Source organism: Osmia lignaria, unplaced genomic scaffold, assembly GCF_051020975.1.
Source record: "Osmia lignaria lignaria isolate PbOS001 unplaced genomic scaffold, iyOsmLign1 scaffold0001, whole genome shotgun sequence".
In the NCBI taxonomy this organism is placed as follows: domain Eukaryota; kingdom Metazoa; phylum Arthropoda; class Insecta; order Hymenoptera; family Megachilidae; genus Osmia; species Osmia lignaria.
This window is the reverse complement of record NW_027478158.1, coordinates 14,576,355-14,587,467: the sequence shown is the minus strand read 5'-3', so window position 1 is coordinate 14,587,467 and position 11,113 is coordinate 14,576,355.

Below are 11,113 nucleotides of genomic sequence, written 5' to 3'. Positions count from 1 at the left end.
TACTTTTAATGTTGTATGATATTTTTTGATCAGATGCGTAGTTTTCGAGATATATCAAGATATTTAAAAGTTCCGAAGCCGCACCAACATAATAGAGATACAGAAACACCGTGGCCCCTTTCTTTGAGATAACTCTGCACTATTGCGAGCTGCAAATGCCACTTCCAGCTTAGCTGTGCAGAAGAAGAACAACAAGAAGAAGAAATATCTCGAAATATGTCCGTCAGGCCCGTTCCCTTGAGCTAAATCTGCAAATATCTCGGAAACAATGCGAGCTATGGCAAAATAGTAAGAGATCTTTTTTGTAGGAAATTAAGTTTCCTACTATTTATGTTCTATGATATTTTTTGATCAGATGCGTAGTTCTCGAGATATATCAAGATATTTAAAAGTTTCGAAGCCGCACCAACATAATAGAGATACAGAAACACCGTGGCCCCTTTCTTTGAGATAACTCTGCACTATTGCGAGCTGTAAATGCCACTTCCAGCTTAGCTGTGCAGAAGAAGAACAACAAGAAGAAGAAATATCACGAAATATGTCCGTCAGGCCCCTTCCCTTGAGATAAATCTGCAAATATCTCGGAAACGAAGCGAGCTATGGCAAAATGTTAAGAGACCTCTTTTGTAGAGAATTATGTTTCCTACAATTTATGTTCTATGATATTTTTTGATCAGATGCGTAGTTCTCGAGATATATCAAGATATTTAAAAGTTCCGAAGCCGCACAAACATAATAGAGATACAGAAACACCGTGGCCCCTTTCTTTGCGATAACTCTGCACTATTGCGAGCTGCAAATGCCACTTCCAGCTTAGCTGTGCAGAAGAAGAACAACAAGAAGAAGAAATATCTCGAAATATGTCCGTCAGGCCCCTTCCCTTGAGATAAATCTGCAAATATCTCGGAAACGAAGCGAGCTATGGCAAAATGTTAAGAGACCTTATTTGTAGAGAATTAAGTTTTCTACTTTTTATGTTCTATGATATTTTTTGATCAGATGCGTAGTTCTCGAGATATATCGAGATATTTAAAAGTTCCGAAGCCGCACCAACATAATGGAGATACAAAAACACCGTGGCCCCTTTCTTTGAGATAACTCTGCACTATTGCGAGCTGCAAATGCCACTTCTAGCTTAGCTGTGCAGAAGAAGAACAACAAGAAGAAGAAATATCTCGAAATATGTCCGTCAGGCCCATTCCCTTGAGATAAATCTGCAACTATCTCGGAAACGAAGCGAGCTATGGCAAAATGTTAAGAGACCTTTTTTGTAGAGAATTATGTTTCCTACAAGCTATGTTCTATGGTATTTTTTGATCAGAAGCGTAGTTTTCGAGATATATCGAGATATTTAAAAGTTCCGAAGCCGCACCAACATAATAGAGATACAGACACACGTGGCCCCTTTCTTTGAGATAACTCTGCACTATTGCGAGCTGCCAATGCCACTTCCAGCTTAGCTGTGCAGAAGAAGAACAACAAGAAGAAGAAATATCTCGAAATATGTCCGTCAGGCCCCTTCCCTTGAGATAAATCTGCAAATATCTCGGAAACGAAGCGAGCTATGGCAAAATGTTAAGAGACCTTATTTGTAGAAAATTAAGTTTCCTACTTTTTATCTTCTATGATATTTTTTGATCAGATGCGTAGTTCTCGAGATATATCGAGATATTTAAAAGTTCCGAAGCCGCACCAACATAATAGAGATACAGAAACACCGTGGCCCCTTTCTTTGAGATAACTCTGCACTATTGCGAGCTGCAAATGCCACTTCCAGCTTAGCTGTGCAGAAGAAGAACAACAAGAAGAAGAAATATCTCGAAATATGTCCGTCAGGCCCCTTCCCTTGAGATAAATCTGCAACTATCACGGAAACGAAGCGAGCTATGGCAAAATGTTAAGAGACCTTTTTTGTAGAGAATTATGTTTCCTACAAGTTATGTTCTATGATATTTTTTGATCAGAAGCGTAGTTTTCGAGATATATCAAGATATTTAAAAGTTCCGAAGCCGCACCAACATAATAGAGATACAGATACACCGTGGCCCCTTTCTTTGAGATAACTCTGCACTATTGCGAGCTGCAAATGCCACTTCCAGCTTAGCTGTGCAGAAGAAGAACAACAAGAAGAAGAAATATCTCGAAATATGTCCGTCAGGCCCCTTCCCTTGAGATAAATCTGCAACTATCTCGGAAACGAAGCGAGCTATGGCAAAATGTTAAGAGACCTTTTTTGTAGAGAATTATGTTTCCTACAAGTTATGTTCTATGATATTTTTTGATCAGAAGCGTAGTTTTCGAGATATATCAAGATATTTAAAAGTTCCGAAGCCGCACCAACATAATAGAGATACAGATACACCGTGGCCCCTTTCTTTGAGATAACTCTGCACTATTGCGAGCTGCAAATGCCACTTCCAGCTTAGCTGTGCAGAAGGAGAACAACAAGAAGAAGAAATATCTCGAAATATGTCCGTTAGGCCCCTTCCCTTGAGATAAATCTGCAAATATCTCGGAAACGAAGCGAGCTATGGCAAAATGTTAAGAGACCTTTTTTGTAGAGGATTAAGTTTCCTACTTTTAATGTTGTATGATATTTTTTGATCAGATGCGTAGTTTTCGAGATATATCAAGATATTTAAAAGTTCCGAAGCCGCACCAACATAATAGAGATACAGAAACACCGTGGCCCCTTTCTTTGAGATAACTCTGCACTATTGCGAGCTGCAAATGCCACTTCCAGCTTAGCTGTGCAGAAGAAGAACAACAAGAAGAAGAAATATCTCGAAATATGTCCGTCAGGCCCCTTCCCTTGAGCTAAATCTGCAAATATCTCGGAAACAATGCGAGCTATGGCAAAATAGTAAGAGATCTTTTTTGTAGGAAATTAAGTTTCCTACTATTTATGTTCTATGATATTTTTTGATCAGATGCGTAGTTCTCGAGATATATCAAGATATTTAAAAGTTTCGAAGCCGCACCAACATAATAGAGATACAGAAACACCGTGGCCCCTTTCTTTGAGATAACTCTGCACTATTGCGAGCTGTAAATGCCACTTCCAGCTTAGCTGTGCAGAAGAAGAACAACAAGAAGAAGAAATATCACGAAATATGTCCGTCAGGCCCCTTCCCTTGAGATACATCTGCAAATATCTCGGAAACGAAGCGAGCTATGGCAAAATGTTAAGAGACCTCTTTTGTAGAGAATTATGTTTCCTACAATTTATGTTCTATGATATTTTTTGATCAGATGCGTAGTTCTCGAGATATATCAAGATATTTAAAAGTTCCGAAGCCGCACAAACATAATAGAGATACAGAAACACCGTGGCCCCTTTCTTTGCGATAACTCTGCACTATTGCGAGCTGCAAATGCCACTTCCAGCTTAGCTGTGCAGAAGAAGAACAACAAGAAGAAGAAATATCTCGAAATATGTCCGTCAGGCCCCTTCCCTTGAGATAAATCTGCAAATATCTCGGAAACGAAGCGAGCTATGGCAAAATGTTAAGAGACCTTATTTGTAGAGAATTAAGTTTTCTACTTTTTATGTTCTATGATATTTTTTGATCAGATGCGTAGTTCTCGAGATATATCGAGATATTTAAAAGTTCCGAAGCCGCACCAACATAATGGAGATACAAAAACACCGTGGCCCCTTTCTTTGAGATAACTCTGCACTATTGCGAGCTGCAAATGCCACTTCTAGCTTAGCTGTGCAGAAGAAGAACAACAAGAAGAAGAAATATCTCGAAATATGTCCGTCAGGCCCATTCCCTTGAGATAAATCTGCAACTATCTCGGAAACGAAGCGAGCTATGGCAAAATGTTAAGAGACCTTTTTTGTAGAGAATTATGTTTCCTACAAGCTATGTTCTATGGTATTTTTTGATCAGAAGCGTAGTTTTCGAGATATATCGAGATATTTAAAAGTTCCGAAGCCGCACCAACATAATAGAGATACAGACACACGTGGCCCCTTTCTTTGAGATAACTCTGCACTATTGCGAGCTGCCAATGCCACTTCCAGCTTAGCTGTGCAGAAGAAGAACAACAAGAAGAAGAAATATCTCGAAATATGTCCGTCAGGCCCCTTCCCTTGAGATAAATCTGCAAATATCTCGGAAACGAAGCGAGCTATGGCAAAATGTTAAGAGACCTTATTTGTAGAGAATTAAGTTTCCTACTTTTTATCTTCTATGATATTTTTTGATCAGATGCGTAGTTCTCGAGATATATCGAGATATTTAAAAGTTCCGAAGCCGCACCAACATAATAGAGATACAGAAACACCGTGGCCCCTTTCTTTGAGATAACTCTGCACTATTGCGAGCTGCAAATGCCACTTCCAGCTTAGCTGTGCAGAAGAAGAACAACAAGAAGAAGAAATATCTCGAAATATGTCCGTCAGGCCCCTTCCCTTGAGATAAATCTGCAACTATCACGGAAACGAAGCGAGCTATGGCAAAATGTTAAGAGACCTTTTTTGTAGAGAATTATGTTTCCTACAAGTTATGTTCTATGATATTTTTTGATCAGAAGCGTAGTTTTCGAGATATATCAAGATATTTAAAAGTTCCGAAGCCGCACCAACATAATAGAGATACAGATACACCGTGGCCCCTTTCTTTGAGATAACTCTGCACTATTGCGAGCTGCAAATGCCACTTCCAGCTTAGCTGTGCAGAAGAAGAACAACAAGAAGAAGAAATATCTGGAAATATGTCCGTTAGGCCCCTTCCCTTGAGATAAATCTGCAAATATCTCGGAAACGAAGCGAGCTATGGCAAAATGTTAAGAGACCTTATTTGTACAGAATTAAGTTTCCTACTTTTTATGTTCTATGATATTTTTTGATCAGATGCGTAGTTCTCGAGATATATCGAGATATTTAAAAGTTCCGAAGCCGCACCAACATAATAGAGATACAGAAACACCGTGGCCCCTTTCTTTGAGATAACTCTGCACTATTGCGAGCTGCAAATGCCACTTCCAGCTTAGCTGTGCAGAAGAAGAACAACAAGAAGAAGAAATATCTCGAAATATGTCCGTCAGGCCCCTTCCCTTGAGATAAATCTGCAACTATCTCGGAAACGAAGCGAGCTATGGCAAAATGTTAAGAGACCTTTTTTGTAGAGAATTATGTTTCCTACAAGTTATGTTCTATAATATTTTTTGATCAGAAGCGTAGTTTTCGAGATATATCAAGATATTTAAAAGTTCCGAAGCCGCACCAACATAATAGAGATACAGAAACACCGTGGCCCCTTTCTTTGAGATAACTCTGCACTATTGCGAGCTGCAAATGCCACTTCCAGCTTAGCTGTGCAGAAGAAGAACAACAAGAAGAAGAAATATCTCGAAATATGTCCGTCAGGCCCCTTCCCTTGAGCTAAATCTGCAAATATCTCGGAAACAATGCGAGCTATGGCAAAATAGTAAGAGATCTTTTTTGTAGGAAATTAAGTTTCCTACTATTTATGTTCTATGATATTTTTTGATCAGATGCGTAGTTCTCGAGATATATCAAGATATTTAAAAGTTTCGAAGCCGCACCAACATAATAGAGATACGGAAACACCGTGGCCCCTTTCTTTGAGATAACTCTGCACTATTGCGAGCTGTAAATGCCACTTCCAGCTTAGCTGTGCAGAAGAAGAACAACAAGAAGAAGAAATATCACGAAATATGTCCGTCAGGCCCCTTCCCTTGAGATAAATCTGCAAATATCTCGGAAACGAAGCGAGCTATGGCAAAATGTTAAGAGACCTTTTTTGTAGAGAATTAAGTTTCCTACTTTTTATGTTCTATGATATTTTTTGATCAGATGCGTAGTTCTCGAGATATATCAAGATATTTAAAAGTTCCGAAGCCGCACCACCATAATAGAGATACAGAAACACCGTGGCCCCTTTCTTTGAGATAACTCTGCACTATTGCGAGCTGCAAATGCCACTTCCAGCTTAGCTGTGCAGAAGAAGAACAACAAGAAGAAGAAATATCTCGAAATATGTCCGTCAGGCCCCTTCCCTTGAGATAAATCTGCAAATATCTCGGAAACGAAGCGAGCTATGGCAAAATGTTAAGAGACCTCTTTTGTAGAGAATTATGTTTCCTACAATTTATGTTCTATGATATTTTTTGATCAGATGCGTAGTTCTCGAGATATATCAAGATATTTAAAAGTTCCGAAGCCGCACCACCATAATAGAGATACAGAAACACCGTGGCCCCTTTCTTTGAGATAACTCTGCACTATTGCGAGCTGCAAATGCCACTTCCAGCTTAGCTGTGCAAAAGAAGAACAACAAGAAGAAGAAATATCTCGAAATATGTCCGTCAGGCTCCTTCCCTTGAGATATATCTGCAAATATCTCGGAAACGAAGCGAGCTATGGCAAAATGTTAAGAGACCTTTTTTGTAGAGAATTATGTTTCCTACAATTTATGTTGTATGATATTTTTTGATCAGAAGCGTAGTTTTCGAGATATATCGAGATATTTAAAAGTTCCGAAGCCGCACCAACATAATAGAGATACAGAAACATCGTGGCCCCTTTCTTTGGGATAACTCTGCACTATTGCGAGCTGGAAATGCCACTTCCAGTTTAGCTGTGCAGAAGAAGAACAACAAGAAGAAGAAATATCTCGAAATATGTCCGTCAGGCCCCTTCCCTTGAGATGAATCTGCAAATATCTCGGAAACGAAGCGAGCTATGGCAAAATGTTAAGAGACCTTTTTTGTAGAAAATTAGGTTTCCTACTTTTTATGTTCTATGATATTTTTTGATCAGATGCGTAGTTCTCGAGATATATCAAGATATTTAAAAGTTCCGAAGCCGCACAAACATAATAGAGATACAGAAACACCGTGGCCCCTTTCTTTGCGATAACTCTGCACTATTGCGAGCTGCAAATGCCACTTCCAGCTTAGCTGTGCAGAAGAAGAACAACAAGAAGAAGAAATATCTCGAAATATGTCCGTCAGGCCAGTTCCTTTGAGCTGAATCTGCAAATATCTCGGAAACGAAGCGAGCTATGGCAAAATGTTAAGAGACGTTTTTTGTAGAGAATTATGTTTCCTACAATTTATGTTCTATGATATTTTTTGATCAGAAGCGTAGTTTTCGAGATATATCGAGATATTTAAAAGTTCCGAAGCCGCACCAACATAATAGGGATACAGAAACACCGTGGCCCCTTTCTTTGAGATAACTCTGCACTAGTGCGAGCCGCAAATGCCACTTCCAGCTTAGCTGTGCAGAAGAAGAGCAACAAGAAGAAGAAATATCTCGAAATATGTCCGACAGGCCCCTTCCCTTGAGATAAATCTGCAGATATCTCGGAAACGATGCGAGCTATGGCAAAATGTTAAGAGACCTTTTTTGTAGAGAATTAAGTTTCCTACTTTTTATGTTCTATGATATTTTTTGATCAGAAGCGTAGTTTTCGAGATATATCGAGATATTTAAAAGTTCCGAAGCCGCACCAACATAATAGAGATACAGAAACACCGTGGCCCCTTTCTTTGGGATAACTCTGCACTATTGCGAGCTGCAAATGCCACTTCCAGCTTAGCTGAGCAGAAGAAGAACAACAAGAAGAAGAAATATCTCGAAATATGTCCGTCAGGCCAGTTCCTTTGAGCTGAATCTGCAAATATCTCGGAAACGAAGCGAGCTATGGCAAAATGTTAAGAGACGTTTTTTGTAGAGAATTATGTTTCCTACAATTTATGTTCTATGATATTTTTTGATCAGAAGCGTAGTTTTCGAGATATATCGAGATATTTAAAAGTTCCGAAGACGCACCAACATAATAGAGATACAGAAACACCGTGGCCCCTTTCTTTGAGATAACTGTGCACTAGTGCGAGCCGCAAATGCAACTTCCAGCTTAGCTGTGCAGAAGAAGAACAACAAGAAGAAGAAATATCTCGAAATATGTCCGTCAGGCCCCTTCCCTTGAGATATATCTGCAAATATCTCGGAAACGAAGCGAGCTATGGCAAAATGTTAAGAGACCGTTTTTGTAGAGAATTATGTTTCCTACTTTTTATGTTCTATGATATTTTTTGATCAGACGCGTAGTTCTCGAGATATATCAAGATATTTATAAGTTCCGTAGCCGCACCAACATAATAGAGATACAGAAACACCGTGGCCCCTTTCTTTGAGATAACTCTGCACTATTGCGAGCTGCAAATGCCACTTCCAGCTTAGCTGTGCAGAGGAAGAACAACAAGAAGAAGAAATATCTCGAAATATGTCCGTCAGGCCAGTTCCTTTGAGCTGAATCTGCAAATATCTCGGAAACGAAGCCATCTATGGCAAAATGTTAAGAGACGTTTTTTGTAGAGAATTATGTTTCCTACAATTTATGTTCTATGATATTTTTTGATCAGAAGCGTAGTTTTCGAGATATATCGAGATATTTAAAAGTTCCGAAGCCGCACCAACATAATAGGGATACAGAAACACCGTGGCCCCTTTCTTTGAGATAACTCTGCACTAGTGCGAGCCGCAAATGCCACTTCCAGCTTAGCTGTGCAGAAGAAGAACAACAAGAAGAAGAAATATCTCGAAATATGTCCGTCAGGCCCCTTCCCTTGAGATAAATCTGCAAATATCTCGGAAACGAAGCGAGCTATGGCAAAATGTTAAGAGACCTTTTTTGTAGAGAATTATGTTTCCTACAATTTATGTTCTATGATATTTTTTGATCAGATGCGTAGTTCTCGAGATATATCAAGATATTTAAAAGTTCCGAAGCCACACCAACATAATAGAGATACAGAGACACCGTGGCCCCTTTCTTTGAGATAACTCTGCACTATTGCGAGCTGTAAATGCCACTTCCAGCTTAGCTGTGCAGAAGAAGAACAACAAGAAGAAGAAATATCTCGAAATATGTCCGTCAGGGCCCTTCCCTTGAGATAAATCTGCAAATATCTCGGAAACGAAGCGAGCTATGGCAAAATGTTAAGAGACCTTTTTTGTAGAGAATTAAGTTTCCTACTTTTTATGTTCTATGATATTTTTTGATCAGAAGCGTAGTTTTCGAAATATATCGAGATATTTAAAAGTTCCGAAGCCGCACCAACATAATAGAGATACAGAAACACCGTGGCCCCTTTCTTTGAGATAACTCTGCACTAGTGCGAGCTGCAAATGCCACTTCCAGCTTAGCTGTGCAGAAGAAGAACAACAAGAAGAAGAAATATCTCGAAATATGTCCGTCAGGCCCCTTCCCTTGAGATAAATCTGCAAATATCTCGGAAACGAAGCGAGCTATGGCAAAATGTTAAGAGACCCTTTTTGTAGAGAATTAAGTTTTCTACTTTTTATGTTCTATGATATTTTTTGATCAGATGCGTAGTTCTCGAGATATATCAAGATATTTAAAAGTTCCGAAGCCGCACCAACATAATAGAGATACAGAAACACCGTGGCCCCTTTCTTTGAGATAACTCTGCACTATTGCGAGCTGCAAATGCCACTTCCAGCTTAGCTGTGCAGAGGAAGAACAACAAGAAGAAGAAGTATCTCGAAATATGTCCGTCAGGCCCGTTCCTTTGAGCTGAATCTGCAAATATCTCGGAAACGAAGCGAGCTATGGCAAAATGTTAAGATACGTTTTTTGTAGAGAATCATGTTTCCTACAATTTATGTTCTATGATATTTTTTGATCAGAAGCGTAGTTTTCGAGATATATCGAGATATTTAAAAGTTCCGAAGCCGCACCAACATAATAGAGATACAGAAACACCGTGGCCCCTTTCTTTGAGATAACTCTGCACTAGTGCGAGCCGCAAATGCCACTTCCAGCTTAGCTGTGCAGAAGAAGAACAACAAGAAGAAGAAATATCTCGAAATATGTCCGTCAGGCCCCTTCCCTTGAGATAAATCTGCAAATATCTCGGAAACCAAGCGAGCTATGGCAAAATGTTAAGAGACCTTTTTTGTAGAGAATTATGTTTCCTACAATTTATGTTCTATGATATTTTTTGATCAGAAGCGTAGTTTTCGAGATATATCGAGATATTTAAAAGTTCCGAAGCCGCACCAACATAATAGAGATACAGAAACACCGTGGCCCCTTTCTTTGAGATAACTGTGCACTAGTGCGAGCCGCAAATGCAACTTCCAGCTTAGCTGTGCAGAAGAAGAACAACAAGAAGAAGAAATATCTCGAAATATGTCCGTCAGGCCCCTTCCCTTGAGATAAATCTGCAAATATCTCGGAAACCAAGCGAGCTATGGCAAAATGTTAAGAGACCTTTTTTGTAGAGAATTATGTTTCCTACAGTTTATGTTCTATGATATTTTTTGATCAGAAGCGTAGTTTTCGAGATATATCAAGATATTTAAAAGTTCCGAAGCTGCACCAACATAATAGAGGTACAGAAACACCGTGGCCTCTTTCTTTGAGATAACTCTGCACTATTGCGAGCTGCAAATGCCGCTTCGAGCTTAGCTGTGCAGAAGAAGAACAACAAGAAGAAGAAATATCTCGAAATATGTCCGTCAGGCCAGTTCCTTTGAGCTGAATCTGCAAATATCTCGGAAACGAAGCGAGCTATGGCAAAATGTTAAGAGACGTTTTTTGTAGAGAATTATGTTTCCTACAATTTATGTTCTATGATATTTTTTGATCAGAAGCGTAGTTTTCGAGATATATCGAGATATTTAAAAGTTCCGTAGACGCACCAACATAATAGAGATACAGAAACACCGTGGCCCCTTTCTTTGAGATAACTGTGCACTAGTGCGAGCCGCAAATGCAACTTCCAGCTTAGCTGTGCAGAAGAAGAACAACAAGAAGAAGAAATATCTCGAAATATGTCCGTCAGGCCCCTTCCCTTGAGATATATCTGCAAATATCTCGGAAACGAAGCGAGCTATGGCAAAATGTTAAGAGACCGTTTTTGTAGAGAATTATGTTTCCTACTTTTTATGTTCTATGATATTTTTTGATCAGACGCGTAGTTCTCGAGATATATCAAGATATTTATAAGTTCCGAAGCCGCACCAACATAATAGAGATACAGAAACACCGTGGCCCCTTTCTTTGAGATAACTCTGCACTATTGCGAGCTGCAAATGCCACTTCCA